This window comes from Ylistrum balloti, unplaced genomic scaffold, assembly GCF_031769215.1.
Source record: "Ylistrum balloti isolate Yb309-2 unplaced genomic scaffold, AGI_CSIRO_Ybal_v1 Utg371204, whole genome shotgun sequence".
Taxonomy (NCBI): Eukaryota; Metazoa; Mollusca; class Bivalvia; order Pectinida; family Pectinidae; genus Ylistrum; species Ylistrum balloti.
Genome location: NW_026782655.1, coordinates 629 through 20,831, shown reverse-complemented (window position 1 = coordinate 20,831; position 20,203 = coordinate 629).

Sequence of the window (20,203 nt, the reverse complement as noted above, 5' to 3'; positions counted from 1 at the left end):
GCATCCATTTTGGCTGTAGGGGTGAAATCAATGACACTATGCCATTCCTTGACATTCACCTAGTAAAGAAAGGTGGCGGTACTATCCAAGTACTGGTCTATAGGACAAATTATCACATAAACCAATACCTCAACTTCCAATCGAACCACCCCTTACACCAGAGGTTGGACGTTGTACGAACCTATCTCAACAAAAGGGAAACGATTGTCACAGAAGAACAAGACAAGAAGAACAAAATGACCTCCATTTCCCCATGAAAACATGTGAATATCCTAATTGGGCAATCCAGAAAATTAATGTAGCCAGGTGATAGAATACATCATTTTAAATCATCACGCGCAAGGCCAGTATGAGAGAATGTATGTATATGCACGTACAGCATGGACTTCACGTCCTCTGCCCAGTCACCGCCAATTCCTGCCGGGAGTCCCCTCACTCTCACAGCACCCCTCGACATAGACACACGTACCTGTCAGAGGCTAACAGTACTCCACCTGTAGCTGGCGTCCCTGGTAAGCCATTTTTAAGTCATTCATACATATAATATGTACTTTTATTTACCTAATCATAAATAGTTTCGTTATATTTCTTCTTAAATATTATCTTATCATACTTGTTTTTATAATTTGTCAGATGAAGCGCCGCGCACACACTGTAATGTGGTCAGCCAAATGACAGAACAGTGGACGATGAAGAGGTAGACTGTCAGTTACTGTCGTGTGCGAGGTTTGTGTGAGTGAATGAGTAAAGATAATTGTATCTTGTACTTTTAGGTCTTCTGACTACAAAACAATACACCTTAACCAAAATAAAGGGCTTTGGTATTATCTGTCATACCCACGGCTACACTTTGGCGCCCAACGTGTTTGTATTTTGAAGACCTGGGTCTATATTGCTACGTAGTTCCCAACCAGTCCGTTCTGGCTATTAGGCCGCTGAATACCGGAAGTGATGGTCCCCGCGTGTTGACAACACGAGACAGAACCAGGACAGAGGTTACAGACCTCTTGAAGATTTTGGAAAGAGCAGCAAAGTGCGCGATACTGTTCAGAGGGAGCCCAGCAGTTGTTATGATGTCAATAAGTATAGTGTTGATAACTAGTCAGTGACAAATATGATATCCTGACTTGATTGAAGACATCGTGTGATCAGCGTTGCTGACAAGCTGTAACTGGACTAAGACCACATCTACCGTGTTCTCGGAATCCGGAGCGTTGATTACGATTGGCGTTTACAAAATTTAATTTTGGATATACGTTTTCAATTTCATATCATTAATTTTTTAACGTGTTAAATTACATGGCTGTTAATGAAATAATCAGAGTGGAGTGTATACTGTGATTTTGGATGAAACATATATTGTAAATTAATTCAATTCAGTAGATACTTTAAATCAATTAGTTTGCTTATTATGATGTCTGTGAATACTGTTGGAGTGAATAAGAATGTCAGAATGTGTTTGTAAGTTTTATTAGCTTTGTATACTTTGTGAATCTTTTATCTTGCCAGGGACAGAAGGATCATTGATAATCCCATCCTATGCTCTGATCATCACCCCTTGATAATTTGAATTCATCACCATCACCATGTTTGGACCTAATCTAATCTAGTCGCACCTTTCCTTCCTAATCCAATATCACAGAATGTAAGGTAAGGTAACCCACTTTCCTTGATTTGATATTCATTGTTATGAGATTGCACCTGGCTGCTTACTCCTGATATTATAGGTTAATAGTTATATATTTATTATATAGTATATTTACAGGCTTATTTCTATTTATGAGTTTGAGTAAACTTAATAAATTTCTAGATAAACCTATCAATGAACCAGAGAGCTTAAAAAGCAAACCTGTTTTAGTTACCAGCTGTAAAGGTTTCTCTCAGTGTAGAAATCTAGATCTCGTTACCAGCAGTAAAGGTTTTTCTCTGTGTAGAAATCTAGATCTCACTACAAAGTTTGATTAAAATATTGATGTGAATTGCTGGCCTGGAGCTACTATTGTTCAAACCTGGAATTGGCTCAAGCAGAATCTTGCCCGAAAAGTAGACAGATATGGAAATGTCACATTATACATATGTATAGGTACTTGTGACCTAATGACAAAAAGAGGCAAGTTCATATCTCTTACACATGAGACAGAGAGTCAATGTGAGAATTATATTCACGCACTAATAGGCCACATTGTGGATTTTGTTAAGAATTATCCATCCGTAAAACTGATCTTTTTGGAAATACCTCCATATTCCATTGTCATCTGGAATTCTACCAAAGGTCGTAGTAACCCAGATAGTTTTAAAGAGCAGGATAAGCTATTCGAGAGCAGAATAGCCTTATTAGATAACTACATTCAGGAGGTTGATGCTCGGTCTGGTGCAAGGTCATAAAATTTCACAGCAGACCTTTTGAAATACCAAAGAGCAGGCAGAAAGGCAATGGTTAACTTTAATCTCTTTAAAGATGGCATCCACCCTGATGTAATTTTAGCTAAGGTATGGACGAAAAGATTTGTGTCTAAAATTTTTCACAATTGTTGTTAACCGTTTCCTGTGGCTATATATATGTATGTGTGTGTTCAGTGCTGTAAGTTGTATTGGTAACTATGGCAACTTCAAAGGCATCTGAAGGTCAAGTGCAGGAGACCCAGGCAGATGAAAATTCTGCTTCTGGGGGCCCTGGGGATGAAAAAATTGATCCTAGTAGTATTAAGGAGGAAGACAAGGCTACATCTAATATGTCTGAGGAGGAGATGGTTAAGTACCTTATGTCTAAGGGCAAGTATACAATTACCCCTAAAGGTTCTGATACACTGCTCATCCCCCACTAGACAGGAACAGAACACGTTCCCTGTCATTCCTAAGTAGTACCAGGAATGATAGCCAATCTTCACTTCCTCCTGGACATTAACATAATGTCCCTAAAATTCCATCTTTCTCGGGTGATGTACCCCCTCCCCAATCAAGGGAGATATATCATACATTGAATGGTGATTTGAAATTCACAGTCTAGACCATGATCCTGATAAATCACAGAGTCTCTTGATACAGGCTATCAGGCGTTCATTACGAGGCACAGTCTGTCGAATGTTGATTACTCTTGGTGAAAGATTGACTGTGTCACAAATATTGGCCAAGTTAGACTCCTTGTTTGCGGACACCTCAACTCATGGGATGGTCATGCAAGAGTTTTTTAACTTTAAACAGAGACCAGACAAGTGTGTGGTTAATTTTGGCTGTCGACTTGAGTCCTTGTTGCAGACAGCTATCGATAATGGAATTTTGCATAGGTCAGCAAAGAATGACCTCTTGCGACATAAATTTTGGACGTCTCTCCATTCGGAGAGGTTAAAAAGCAAAACCCGACATAAATACGGCTCTATTTCCACTTATGATCAACTGTTAAAGGAGATCAGAACTGTGGAAAAGGAGATTAGTATCACAAAGCAGGTGGACATACTTGCTACAGGGATTATTTACTACAGGAGAGGGCCCTAAGAAAAATGGAAAAGTCAATAGTCATGCTGTTGATTGTGAAGTAGAACAACAGCAAGTTTCAGACACAGCTGATTTACATAAAGAGTTTGAAAAAAAGCTAAAGGATGTTGAAGATAAATTGTCCACTAAAATTGACACCAAACTTGACAAAATACTTTCCAAACTTGGTGATTTAAGTCAAAACAGTTCAGCTCCATGTCAAAGTCGAAACCAAGGTCAAAACAGAGGTCAAAATCAAAGGTCAAATAAGGGTCAAGGTAATCAGGGAAAATGATACCAAAATAAACAAAAAGGCCAAGGCAATGCAAATAATGGATCCAAGGACAATCCAAATAATAGGGGGTCTCTGGATAGGTTTGTTGGAATATCCAATGAGGATAAAGTTTTTATTAAAGGTAGTCGAGATAAATGCTCGATAGATAGTGGATCCATGATATCCACAATTTCTAAAACTTTGTATGAACAATTGCCTAATGGGCCAGAGCTACATGACCTTTATAATCTAGCAGTAGATATTACAGTGGCAAATGGTTGAAAGCTACAGTATTTAGGTTATGTTGAACTAGATTTGAGTATACTCTTTTTGACTGATGAAACGTTAACCATTTTAGTGTTAGTTGTACCGGATACGGACTACATCAAAACCTGTCCTATACTATTAGCTACCAATGCCATTTGCCTGGTGAGGAACATTACCTCTGGGTGTAAATATACTGGCTTCATGGCAAACAGCTATTGACAGTATTACCTGTTCATATATAGGGTAATCATTCAACAGGAAGACTGTTAAACTGGTCCCTTATGAGTCAATAGTTGTTAATGGTATGATTCATGGTTTGGACCCCGGTGTGGAAAATATTGTGACAGAAAACTTCGAAAAATCTAACCTGAAGTTTACAGTTTGCCCCAGAGTGGTTAAAGTTAAACAAAGTGTGTCAGATGTCAAAGCACCTGTCAAAATTTGTAATATTACTGCAAAATCAATAAGTATCAACCCCAGATCTACAATCTGTATCGCTAATGAAGTGTAAGTGGGTGATAATTTGGCATCAGATTTACAGGTTAAGGCACCAGAGTCTGTACCTGAGGAACTGGGTCTGTGTATTGGCACACAAAATTTTACTGAGGCACAGCTGTTAAGGGTTCATCAAGTCTTGGGAAACTGGAAGCACACATTTTCCACCAGTGCTTTTGACATTGGCTGTACAAATATTATTAAGCATAAGATTGACCTCATCGATGAAAGGCCATTCAAACAGCCTTACCAGAAAATACCACCCGCCATGTATGAGGAGGTCCGCCAACATATACGCGAGATGCGGGATGCCGGTGTTATACGAGAAAGCGATAGCCCATTCTCAAGTAATGTGGTGCTTGTACGCAAAAAGGATGGTAGTCTCAGATTTTGTATTGATTACCATATGCTGAACTCTCGTACCAGAAGAGATGCATATATGCTCCCTTGGTTCGACGATACAGTCAATACCTTGTGTGGCTCAAGGTATTTTACAAAACTAGACCTATGTTCTGGTTATTGGCAAGTTGAGGTAGAGGTATCAGATATCGAAAAGACCGCCTTCTTGGTAGGTAACCTTGGTTTTTGGGAAACCAACCGGATGGGTTTTGGTCTAACCAATGCACCAGCTACTTTCCAGCATTTAATGGAAAAGTGCATGGGTGACATGCATCTCAGAGAATGTCTCATTTTCCTTGATGACATTCTCATATCCTCAAAAACAATTGACGAACACCTGGTCAGGTTAGAATCCATCTTTTCCAGACTCCTGCAGCATGGCCTGAAACTTATACCCTCCAAATGTGAGCTATTCAAGTCATCAGTCACATATCTCGGTCATGTATTTTCAGAGAAAGGCATAGCGACAGATCCTGAAAAGGTATCCGTGTTGAGGGTTGGCCAGAGCCAAAGAACGTAAAGGAATTATGTCAGTTTCTAGGCTTTAATGGCTATTACAGGCGTTTCATAAAAGATTATGCCAAAATAGTACAGCCTCTTAACCAATTATTAAAACGCCATGACTTGAAGAAAAAAACTAAGTCTGTAAAAACTTCACAATCAAAGTCAAAGCCTAAAGCTAAAACCCATTGGGTTTGGGTATACCCCCAACAGGATGGTTTCGATTTGGTTAAGCAGAAACTGATTTACCCCTCTGTCCTTTCCTATGCAGACTTCTCTAAAAGATTTTTACACATTGATGCTAGTACCTTGGGTTTAGGCGCAGTCTGGTATCAAGTGCAGGATGGAAAGGAGGAGGTTATTGCATATGCCAGTTGAGGTTTGTGAGCAAGTGAGCAGAATTATCCAGCAAATAAGTTAGAATTTCTTGCATTGAAATGGGCGGTTGCTGAAAAATTTCATGATTACCTCTATGATAACTAGTTTGAAGTTGTAACAGATAATAACCCCCTAACATATGTGTTGGGTAAGGCTAAACTGGATGCTACTTCTCAGAGGTGGGTGGCAGCTCTCGCAAATTACAACTTTACTCTGAAGTACGGAGCTGGGAAAAACAATACTGATGCAGATGGTCACTCCAGAATGTCTCAAATTCAGCCCGATGCTGTTCAGGCTATATGTCATTCAGCTGTCTCTGAGTTTCCACTAGTGGGTAGCGTATCGGGTGCTGCTGTGGCTGATGTAGCCAATCAGTCTACATCAGACCTCAATATGCTGTGCACAGTAGACTGGGAAAAAGAACAAAGGGTTGAACCGAAGTTTCAGACCTCCTGAACTCCTGAGAGCTTGGAGCAGGTTATGTTTGTGCAAAGGAGTTCTCTATAGAATCGCTTCTCATGATGGTCAGAAAGTGTACCATCTCGTCCTTCCAAAACACTACCATTCCCTAGCACTTAAGGGCATTCATGATGATGTGGGACACCAGGGAAGAGAGAAAACTCTTTGGTTGGCACGGCAACGCTTTTACTGGCCTGACCTTGAGAAGGACGTGAACATGAAAGTAGAGACTTGTAGTCGCTCCGTTAGACGCAAAACACCAGTGAAACCAGTAGCTGAGCTTGTCCCAATAGAATCCTCTAGGCCTCTCCAGATACTTTGTATTGACTTTTTGAGCCTAGAGAAATCTTCAAGTTGGTATGAGAACATTATTGGTGATAACTGATCACTTTACCAGATATACTTAGGCAGTGCCCTGTTGGAACCAAACAGCACATACAACAGCTAAGGATTTGTACGAAAAGTTCATAGCCTATTACAGCTTCCCTGAGCAGCTTCACAGTTATCAGGGTCATAACTTTGAAAGCAAAGTTATTAAAGAACTCTGTAAGATTGCAGGGGTTCGGAAGACTTGATTCACTCCATATCACCCGCAGGCAAATGGCTTAGCAGAAAGGTTCAACAGAACACTCATTGGGATGCTTGCCACCCTTGAGGAACATAAGAAACCTGACTGCACCTCATACATAGTACCACTTGTCCAGGCCCACAATGCAACAAAGAGAGATGCCACTGGATATGCACCTCACTACCTAATGTTCGGGTGGCATCCTCGATTGTCTGTAGATGCGTTCCTCGGAATTAACCCAGATCAACAGGGAGCAGTTGACCCAGCCTCCCATGTAGGTAAGGTACATGGTCACATGGAGTTTGCTCGTAAGACTGCCTCCAAGAAATCTGCTCAGAACAAAGACCGTTATGACAGGTCAGTTCGGGAGTCGAAATTAGAAGTGGGTGACCCTGTTTTAGTAAGAAAAACCGGTTTGAAAGGAAAGAGCAAATTGGCTGATAGATTGGAACAGGAACCCTATTTGGTCGTCAGTATACCAAATAGTGATATTCCAGATAAGGTTGCACGTGAGTCCAAAAAGGGATCTAAACATAGGAACATGTTGCTCCTGTTTAACTCCATTCCAGTGGATGTTTCCCCCAAGGAAGATAACCGCAAGATTATAAACTCCAAAAAGCAATGCTGAACAAATATGTTCAGACCCAGCTTCATCATTTCAGGATTCTGATTCTAACTCAGATTCAGATTCTTTGCTCCTGCCTGTTTATAAGAGGCGCTCTACTAGAACCACTCCGCCCACAAGTATATAAGTTGTTGGTTCAGATACATTAGGTCAGGAAAATTGGCAACATTCAGTGCTGGAAATATCTCGTGATTCGGTACATGAACCAGAGATTGATCCTGCTCCACTAGATGGGAATGTATCAGATAGTCTTAGTACAGAGATCCAACCTGTGCTGAGAAGGTCAACACGGCCGTCCAAACCATCTGATAGGTGGGGCTTCCCAGTTTTCTCATTGTAAGTATGGAGTTTGGTTAGATTTTCGTGTAAAGATCTACCAACCGATTGTGATATTCATGTGATTTATTATACTCTTTTAACAACCCATTGTTTTACTCATTGGGACATAGGTACCGGTCGCTAGGGAGCTCCCCAACTACTGGGAATGTTCCACATAAGATATATTGTATTTCAATATCATACTGTGTTTCAACCTCATTTTATATCTCATTTCATTAATGATCCTTCCATTTAATGAATTATGTAATACCTACCATGTTGTCAGGTATGGGGCACCCAAACTGTCAGCCTTGGCTTGTTGTGTTGCATACATTTTTGTTCATCATTTGCTGTTATCACTTGTAAATGTGATAATTGTTTCGCATATTTTTTTATCTTTACCTATTGGAGAGTGTAACACAATTTATGGAATTATATGTTTAACAGAAGCCTCTCCTTTTAAGAGACAATTACTTGTAATATCAGTGTGTCTAAGGGAGATAACTGTTCAATTAATCGGTTTGAGCATATTTATGGGTCCTTCTGCAAGGATGGTTCTTTGATTCCTGTGCTTTGTTCTAGTTGTTTGGTGCATTGTGGTTTATATTTATCATATATTGTATAACCAGGTATTAAACAAACTTTAAGAACACTATTGTTTCTGGAGCAGTAGTCTTAGCATATGGTTCCATAAAAAGTTGAGAAATGCCAGGAGACATTTCATAAAGCGGGGGATAGCCAAGTGATAGAATTCATAATTTTCAATCATCACGCGCAAGTGCACGTCCAGCACGGACTTCACGTCCTCTGCCCATTCACTGCCAATTCCTGCCTAGAGTCCCCTCACTGTCACAGCACCCCTCGACATGGGCACACGTACCTGTCAGAGGCTAACAGTATTCCAGGCGTCCCTGGTAAGTCATTTATAAGTCATTCATAAATATAATATGTACTTTCATTTACCTAATCATAGATACTTCCGTTCACTGTCAATTACCATTGTGTGCGAGGTTTGTGTCAGTGAATGAGTATACATAATTGTATCTTGTACTTTTAGGTCTTCTTACCACAAAACAATACAACTTAACCAAAAGAAATGGCTTTGGTGTTATCTTTCATACCCACGGCTACATTAACATCGAATTAGATAAAAGCAAAAAGACTAAGTGACGAAATACCAAGGAAATATATACAAAACGAAAGAACAAGTAGCCATTCCTGTCAGAGACCATTCAGACGATTTACCTTGGTCATGGTATTGCAACAGCCGTGAAACTTAAACACGACTGTCCCAACTATCCCCGTCCATCCTAAGGAGACAATACCCAAGAAGAATGTCGTAGAAGGCGTATACAAAATCGGATGCAAGAACTGCGACTTATCGTATATCGGAGAAACAGGATATTCGGGGTCCGACTTAAATTAACAGCAAAAAAAAAAAAAAAAAAAACGCAAAGAAGACAGAAGAATCACTAGATCAGAGCGAAAACATTCCCAGTTCTAGATCAAGTAGTCGATCATTCCACACAGCCAATTTGTATCATTGACTAGTATTAAACAAGGAGGAAGGGATCAGACTTTCGCACGTCTGTGACCAAGTGTTAAACAAAGCTTTGCTGGATTGTCTGTATCTTGTGCATGTTTCGGTCTATCATATGTTTACCATCTCGTAACACTATTTTCGACCTTAATGTGCATAGCATTATAGTACAACCAAAAAAGTCGGTCGATTCCTTACCATTATCGTACACTGCGTATGTCGATGCTGGTCTCGACACTGGTCATTTGTCTGGTGAAGGTGACCTTGTAATTATCGAAACGTCACACTCAAACTTCTACCGGCTGTGTTATAAAAACGTCTATTCAACGAATACGTTATATGAATACTTGATTTGCAATATGACAGACGAAACAACTTTATGATGCAGTTTAATTCATCACTAGCCCTAGAGTATTTAACGTGTAAAGATATGAACTAGTCAATACCCAAAACTTTTCTACCAACCGCCAACATTTCATAAATAGTACATCTACGTACAGTTTTGCACACTCTCATCATGTGATGTGATATAACAATGCAGCATCTGTTTATGATTATCAATTTACGATACTAAATGAAAAAATAGTAGACTGTAACCAGTATATCATAACCCATAATCTTATGTATCAACAGCCGGATCAAATTTCACTGATCTTAATTCAAGAACTATTTTAAGATTTACGAAAAAAATGCATTGCTTTGTAAATTTACTCATTGAAGGAATAATTTGTTTATCATAGTGGTAGACATTGCTGGTGGACTATTGGTCACCAAGCTTTTTCGTATCCAGCATGTCACATTTTAAATCATTCACATTTTTTAAAGTGGTGATAGCCACTTTATAGCTAGAAAATCTTGATCAACCCGAGTAAGTAATGTCACTTTCTCAAACAAGGAACAACAACGGAACCTTATAGGCAAACAAATGAATATCAAACACGTCCAGCTTAATATCGCACCAAAGAAATGGACTATTTCTTCATGAGATCATTATGACGACCGTTAATGTTTTCCATCATTTTTTATCAACCTGCATGTTTTGAACCCCTGTGTTATGAGTTTGTCCGTCAGTTAATAAGAATAGGCCCTTGAAATTATAATCAACTACGACATGTAAACAGCAGATGTTGGTGATGTAGAGATGTTGCTATCCAGACATGGAAAGGGACAAGGGAAATTGAAATCACGCTTATCATACAACTTGGTGGAAAGCTGTCCATGTTGGTTTCATTTTAGAGAAAGCTCGAGATAAGCGGCTGATGTAGAAGATGAATTGAGACCGACTAAGATATAGCATAGCAACTTGGGTTGAGTAATGAAAAAATATTGAATTATCAATATAAATTAAAATAATTTTTGAGTTGACAGTAATCATTGCAAAACAAGATATACTACAACGGACCACTTGGCAAATTAATGAATATCAAACACTTCCAGTTTCATATTGCAAAAAGAATTAGAATATTTAAAATTTCTCATAATTTCCGGCATTTTTAAAACTTTACGAGTTTTTTTCGTTGGTAGCAAATTCTTGCATGAAAATTGTGATGATGGGACTAAATCATTGAATATCGAATCAACTGCGACTTGTAAACGCCACAGGTTACGGATGCAGGGATTTTGCTATCTAGAAATGTCAATAGGAAAATTGAAATCATTACGATTACAATGCAGTTGTCCCTTTTGATTTCGATGTAGGAAAAGATCGCGATAAGCGGCTGATGTACATACCATGGACGTTTTCAGTAAATTTCATATTACTTAAAGACAATCGAAGTGAAATCGAAGGGTTTTGCACGGTCAAAGAACATTTGTTATTTCAGTAAATTTCATATTACTTAAAGTTGACAGGTAGAAGCATGATTTTCTCGATAAAATCTAATTGAAACATTTCTTTCCCTGCTATAAGATTGTTAAAAAACACGTGAATAACACTTTTTGATACAAATACACAAAAACTGTATCTGTATCCATATTTGTCCTTTTGGGACCGGACCATCACATAGGTCTTAAATTAAATATGGAAGTCAATCAGAAAAACTGAAAGTTAATAATATTTTTTTCTGTCCTAAAACAACTTATTAGCCAATCCACAACACATAAAGTCTTTTACTAATAAAACTTTTTTTAAAAAATATGTCGATATTGGTAATATGCAAAATTTAGTTGTTAAATGATGACTTGAAGTTTGAATCAATTAGCTCTGAGAAAAAAAACTACATTTAAACATAATACTTCAACACTGGAAATACTATTTGCCCCACCATTCCCTTTTGTAGAAAACAACAGTAAAACACCATTTCTCCTACTTGAAGGGACATAACTATTACGTCCTCCTACTTCAAGGGACATAACTCCTGAGAAATCGAAAACGAAACTAACTTTTGCTGTTTTCGAAGAAGTGTTCACTCGGAAGTTTCGGATTTGTAGGTTTACTTTGTCTTGTTAGCCGAGTCGGAAAACATACCGTCATCATTAGACAAAATCTGACTGGTAGGCATATCTCAATATATGCAAGTTCGGCGAGAATCTACCTGTATTTTCTTTTAGTCAAGTACATTGTTTTTGATTGATCCATTAAGATCTAGATCGGATGTTTATTTATAAACTATGCACATCGTGACCAAATCACAGGAATCTGCCTTCATTAATTGTATCATACGAAATGAACATGTATGCATCACGTGACAGAATAACTATCTCTGCCGCTTGTTATCAATCAGATGTACAGTACATTATTGTGTTAATCAATGATGTATTAAATATTTCATAGGAAACCTTCGCCAGTAGGTAAGTTATATATGTATGTAATAATTATGTGGTAAAACAAATAGAGAAGCAATACCTGAATGTATGTTATCTAGCATTTAATCAAATGTTTTTTTACAAAAGAGCGAAATTTATATACCAGATACTACATGAAGTTTCAGGTGGACATTAAAAAATACATATATCATAGAGATATGTAACTTAAACCCGACCAATGTTTAATATTAACTGTACTGATATACCTAGGTTCTATATAAACAGTACTTATATACCTAGGTTCTATATAAAAGGTACTGATATACCTAGGTTCCATATAAACAGTACTGATATACCTATGTTCTATATAAAAGGTACAGATATACCTACGTTCTATATAAACAATACTGAGATACCTCGGTTCTATAGAAACAGAACTGATATAATGTTATATATAGTTAGTACTGACATACCGAGGTTCTATATAAACAGTACTTCTTATTTTCTCCTACTTGAAGGGACATAACTTTCGAGAAATCCGTCACTAAAAATCGAAAACGAAACTAAGCTTTGTTGATTTCCAAGAAGTGTCTTGTTAGCTTCGTTGGTAAACATATCGTCATCGTTACTCCCGGTTACTAATCTGACTGGTAGGCATATCTCAATATGTACAAGTTTGGCGAGAATCTACCTGTACTTTCTTTTAGTCAACTGCATTGTTTTTTTATTGATCCATTAAGATCTAGATCGGATGTTTATTTATAAACTATGTACATCGTGACCAAATCACAGGAATCTGCCTTCATTAATTGTATCATACGAAATGAACATGTATGCATCACGTGACAGAATAACTATCTGTGTCGCTTGTTATCAATTAGATGTACAGTACATTATTGTGTTAATCAATGATTTATTAAATATTTCATAGGAAACCTTCGCCAGTAGGTAAGTTATATATGTATGTAATAATTATGTGGTAAAACAAATAGAGAAGCAATACCTGAATGTATGTTATCTAGCATTTAATCAAATGTTTTTCACAAAAGAGCGAAATTTATATAGCAGATACTACATGACGTTTCAGGTGGACATTAAAAAATACATATATCATAGAGATATGTACCTTAAACCCGACCAATGTTCAATATTAACTGTACCGATATACCTAGGTTCTATATAAACAGTACTTATATACCCAAGTTCTATATAAACAGTACTGATATACCTAGGTTCTATATCAACAGGACTGGTACACCTAGGTTCTATATAAACAGTACTGATAAACCTAGGTTCTATATAAAAAGTACTGTCATACCTAGGTTCTCTATAAACAGTACTGATATACCTAGGTTCCATATGAACAGTACTGACATACCTAGGTCCTACATAAACAGTCCTGGTATACCTAGGTTCTATATAAACAGTACTGATATACCTACGTTCTATATAAACAGTACTGATATACCTAGGTTCTATATCAAACGGTACTGGTATACCTAGGTTCTATATAAAAAGTAGGGACATACCTAGATTCTATATAAACAGACCTGATATACCTACGTTCTAGATAAATAGTACTGACATACCTAGGTTCTATATAAACAATACTGATATATCTAGGTTCTATATAAACAGTACTGATATACCTAGGTTCTGTATAAAAGGTACTGTACTGATATACCTAGGCTCTATATAAATAGAACTGATATACCTAGGTTCTATATAAACAGTACTGATATACCTAGGTTCTATATAAATAGAACTGATATACCTAGGTTCTATATCAACAGTACTGATATACCTAGGTTCTATATCAACAGAAGTGATATACCTAGGTTCTATATCAACAGTACTGATATACCTAGGCTCTATATAAACAGTACTGATATAACAAGGTTCTATATAAACAGTACTGATATACCTAGGTCTCGATGTGAACAGTTCTGACATACTTAGGTTCTACATAAACAGTCCTGGTATACCTAGGTTCCATGTGAACAGTTCCTTCTATATAAACAGTACTGATCCTAGGTTCTACATCAACAGTCCTGGTATACCTAGGTCGTATATAAAAGGTACTGATATACCTAGGCACTATATAAACAGTACTGATATACCAAGGTTCTATATAAACAGTACTGATATACCTAGGTTCCATATGAACAGTACTGATATACCTAGGTTCCATATGAACAGTACTGATATACCTAGGTTCTATATAAACAGTACTGATGTACCTAGGTTCTATATCAACAGTACTGATATACCTAGGTTCCATATGAACAGTACTGACAAACCTAGGTCTACATAAACAGTCCTGGTATACCTAGGTTCTATATAAACAGTACTGATATACCTAGGTTCCATATGAACAGTACTGACATACCTAGGTCCTACATAAACAGTCCTGGTATACCTAGGTTCTATATAAACAGTACTGATGTACCTAGGTTCTATATAAACAACTGATAGTACTGATATACCTGATTCCATTCTATATAAACATTTACTGACAAACCTAGGTTTCTACATAAACAGTCCTGTATATACCTAGGTTCTATATAAACAGTACTGATATACCTAGGTTCCATATGAACAGTACTGATATACCTAGGTAAGTTATATATACATAAACATAGAGAAGCAATCCTGGTATACCTAGGTTCTATATAAACAGTAAATGATATACCTAATTCTATATAAACAGTACTGTATACGTAGGTTCTAAAAAGTACATATATGATATACCTATGGTTCAATATTAACTGTACCGATATACCTAGGTTCTATATAAACAGTACTGACATACCTAGGTTCTATATAAACAGTACTGACATACCTAGGTTCCATATAAACAGTACTGATATACCTAAGTTCTATATAAAAGGTACTGATATACCTACGTTCTATATAAACAATACTGAGATACCTCGGTTCTATATAAACAGTACTGCTAAACCTAGGTTCTACATAAACAGTACTGATATATCTAGGTTCCATATAAACAGTACTGATATACCTAGGTTCTATATAAAAGGTACTGATATACCTACGTTCTACATAAACAATACTGAGATACCTCGGTTCTATAGAAACAGAACTGATATAATGTTATATATAGTTAGTACTGACATACCGAGGTTCTATATAAACAGTACTTCTTATTTTCTCCTACTTGAAGGTTCATAACTTTCGAGAAATCCGTCACTAAAAATCGAACACGAAACTAAGCTTTGTTGATTTCCAAGAAGTGTCTTGTTAGCTTCGTTGGTAAACATATCGTCATCGTTACTCCCGGTACTGATATACCTAGGCATATCTAATATAAACAAGTTTGGCGAGATATACCTGTACTTTCTTTTAGTCAACTGCATTGTTTTTTTATTGATCCATTAAGATAGATCGGATGTTTATTTATAAACTAGGTACATCGTGACCAAATCACTGGAATACCTTCATTAATTGTATATACGAAATGAACATGTATGCATCACGTGACATAATAACTATCTGTGTCGCTTGTTATCAATCAGATGTACATACCTTATTGTGTTAATCAATGATGTATTGATATATCTAGGAAACCTTCGCCAGTAGGTATTATATATGTATGTAATAATTATGTAGGTAAAACAAATAGAGAAGCAATACCTGAATAACTATGTTATCTAGCATTTAATCAAATGTTTTTCACAAAAGAGCGAAATTTATATAGCAGATACTACATGATATACCTAGGTTCATTAAAAAATACATATATCATAGACCTAGATTCTATATCAACAGACCCTAGTTCTATATAACAGTACCTGATATACCTAGGTTCTATATAAACAGTACTGATATACCTAGGTTCTATATAAACAGTACTGATATACCTAGGTTCTATATAACAGTACTGATATACCTAGGCACTATATAAACAGTATTGATATACCTAGGTTCTATATAAACAGTACTGATATACCTAGGTTCCATATGAACAGTACTGACAAACCTAGGTCTACATAAACAGTCCTGGTATACCTAGGTTCTATATAAAGGGTACTGATATACCTACGTTCTAAATAAACAGTACTGATATACCTAGGTATACTATATATAAAAAGTAGGTACATACCTAGATTCTATATAAACAGACTATATACCTACGTTCTATATAAACAGTACTGACATACCTAGGTTCTATATCAACAGTACTGATATACCTAGGCTCTATATAAACAGTACTGATATAACAAGGTTCCATATAAACAGTACTGATATAACTAGGTTCTATATAAGCAGACCTGATATAACTAGGTTCAATATAAACAGTACTGATATACCTAGGTTCTATATCAACAGAAGTGATATACCTAGGTTCTATATCAACAGTACTGATATACCTAGGTTCTATATAAGCAGACCTGATATAACTAGGTTCAATATAAACAGTACTGATATACCTAGGTTCTATATAAACAGACTGATATACCTAGGTTCTATATCAAACGGTACTGGTATACCTAGGTTCTATATCAACAGTACTGATATACCTAGGTTCTATATAATAGTACTGATATACCTAGGTTCTATATAAACAGTACTGTATACTAGGTTCTATATATATACCTAGGTTCTATATAAACAGTACTGATATACCTAGGTTCTATATAAATAGTACTGATATACCTAGGTTCTATATAAACAGTACTGATATACCTAGGTTCTATATAAACAGTACTGATATACCTAGGTTCTATATAAACAGTACTGATATACCTAGGTTCTATATAAACAGTACTGATATACCTAGGTTCTATATAAAATGTACTGATATACCTAGGCTCTATATAAACAGTACTGATATACCTAGGTTTTATATAAACAGTACTGATATACCTAGGTTCTATATAAAAGGTACTGATATACCTAGGTTCTATATAAACAGTACTGATATACCTAGGTTCTATATAAAAGTACTGATATACCTAGGTTCTATATAAACACTGACTACCTGGTTCTATATAACAGACTGATATACCTAGGTTCTATATAAACAGTACTGATATACCTAGGTTCTATATAAACAGTACTGATATACCTAGGTCCTATCTAGTACTGATACCTAGGTTCTATATATATACCTACGTAGGATATACCTAGGTTCTATATAAACAGTACTGATATACCTAGGTTATATATAAACAGTACTGATATACCTTGGTTCTATATAAACAGTACTGATATACCTAGGTTCTATATAGACAGTACTGATATACCTAGGTTCTATATAAACAGTACTGATATACCTAGGTTCTATATAAACAGTACTGATATACCTAGGTCCTATATAATAGTACTGATATACCTAGGTTCTATATAAACAGTACTGACATACCTAAAGGTTCTATATAAACAGTATATATACCTAGGTTCTATATAAACAGTACTGATATAACTAGGTTCTATATAAACAGTACTGATATACCTAGGTTCTATATAAACAGTACTGATATACCTAGGCTCTATATAAACAGTACTGATATATACCTAGGTTCTATATAAACAGTACTGATATACCTAGGTTCCATATGAACAGTACTGACATACCTAGGTTCTACATAATATAAACAGTCTATATACCTAACAGTACTGATATACCTAGGTTCTATATAAACAGTACTGATATACCTAGGTTCTATATAAACAGTACTGATATACCTAGGTTCTATATAAACAGTACTGTACCTCTATATAAACAGTACTGATATACCTAGGTTCTATATAAACAGTACTGATATACCTAGGTTCTATATAAACAGTACTGTATACCTAGGTTCTATATAAACAGTACTGATATATACCTAGGTTCTATATAAACAGTACTGATATACCTAGGTTATATATAAACAGTACTGACATACCTAGGTTCTATATATAACAGTACTGATATACCTAGGTTCTATATCAATAGTACTGACATATACCTAGGTTCTATATAAACAGTACTGATATACCTAGGTTCTATATAAACAGAACTGATATAATGTTATATATAAAAGTACTGATATACCTAGGTTCTATATAAATTAGTACTGACTTACCTAGGTTCTATATCAACAGTACTGATGATACCTAGGTTCTATATAAAAGAACTGATATAATAGTTATATATAAACAGTACTGATATACCTAGGTTCTATATGAACAGAACTGATATACCTACGTTCTATATCAACAGTACTGATATACCTAGGTTCTATATAAAAGGTACTGATATACCTAGGTTCTATATAAACAGTACTGATATACCTAGGTTCTATATAAACAGTACTGATATACCTAGGTCCTATATCAATAGTACTGACTTACCTAGGTTCTATATCAACACTACTGACACACCTAGGTTCTATATAAACAGTACTGATATACCTAGGTTCTATATAAACAGTACTGATATACCTAGGTTCTATATAAACAGACCTGATATACCTAGGTTCTATATCAACACTACTGACATACAAAGGTTCTATATAAACAGTACTGATATACCTAGGTTCTATATAAACAGTACTGATATACCTAGGTTCTATATAAACAGTACTGATATACCTACGTTCTAGATAAATAGTACTGACATACCTAGGTTCTATATAAACAATAGTGATATATCTAGGTTCTATATGAACAGTACTGATATACCTAGGTTCTGTATAAAAGGTACTGTACTGATATACCTAGGCTCTATCAAAAGAACTGTTATACTGGGTTCTATATAGACAGTACTGATATACCTAGGCTCTATATAAACAGTACTGATATACCTAGGCTCTATGTAAACAGTACTAGACAGTACTGATATACCTAGGTTCTATGTAAACAGTACTGATATACCTAGGTTCTATATAAACAGTAGGGATATACCTAGGCTCTATATAAACAGACTGATATACCTACGCTCTATATAAATAGTACTGACATACATAGGTTCTATATCAAAGGTACTGGTATACCTAGGTTATATATAGACAGTACTGATATACCTAGGTTCTATATAAAAGGTACTGATATACCTACGTTCTATATAAACAGTACTGTTATACCTAGGTTCTAAATAGACAGTACTGATATATCTAGGTTATATATAAACAGTACTGATATACCTAGGCTCTATGTAAACACTACTGATATACCTAGGTTCTATATAAAAGGTACTGGTATACCTAGGTTATATATAGACAATACTGATATATCTAGGCTCTATATAAACAGTACTGTTATACCTAGGTTCTATATAAACAGTACTGATATACCTAGGTTCCATATAAACAGTACTGATATAACTAGATTCTATATAAGCAGACCTGATATAACTAGGTTCAATATAAACAGTACTGATATACCTAGGCTCTATATAAACAGTACTGATATAGCAAGGTTCTATATAAACAGTACTGATATACCTAGGTTCCATATGAACAGTACTGACATACCTAGGTTCTACATAAACAGTCCTGGTATAACTAGGTTCTATATAAACAGTACTGATATACCTATGTTCCATGTGAACAGTTCTGACATACCTAGGTTCTACATAAACAGTCCTGGTATACCTAGGTTCTATATAAACAGTACTGATATACCTACGTTCTATATAAACAGTACTGATAAACCTAGGTTCTATATATACAGGACTGGTATACCTAGGTTCTATATCATCAGTACTGATATACCTAGGTTCTATATAAACAGTACTGACATACCTAGGTTCTATATAAACAGTACTGATATACCTAGGTTCTATATAAACAGTACTGATATACCAAGGTCCTATATCAATAGTACTGACTTACCTAGGTTCTATATCAACACTACTGTGATACCTCGGTTCTATAAAAACAGAACTGATATAATGTTATATATAAATAGTACTGACATACCTAGGTTCTATATAAACAGTACTGACATACTTAGGTTCTATATAAACAGTACTGATATACCTAGGTTCTATATAAAAGGTACTGATATACCTAGGTTCTATATAAACAGTACTGATATACCTAGGTTCTATATAAACAGTACTGATATACCTAGGTCCTATATCAATAGTACTGACTTACCTAGGTTCTATATCAACACTACTGACACACCTAGGTTCTATATAAACAGTACTGA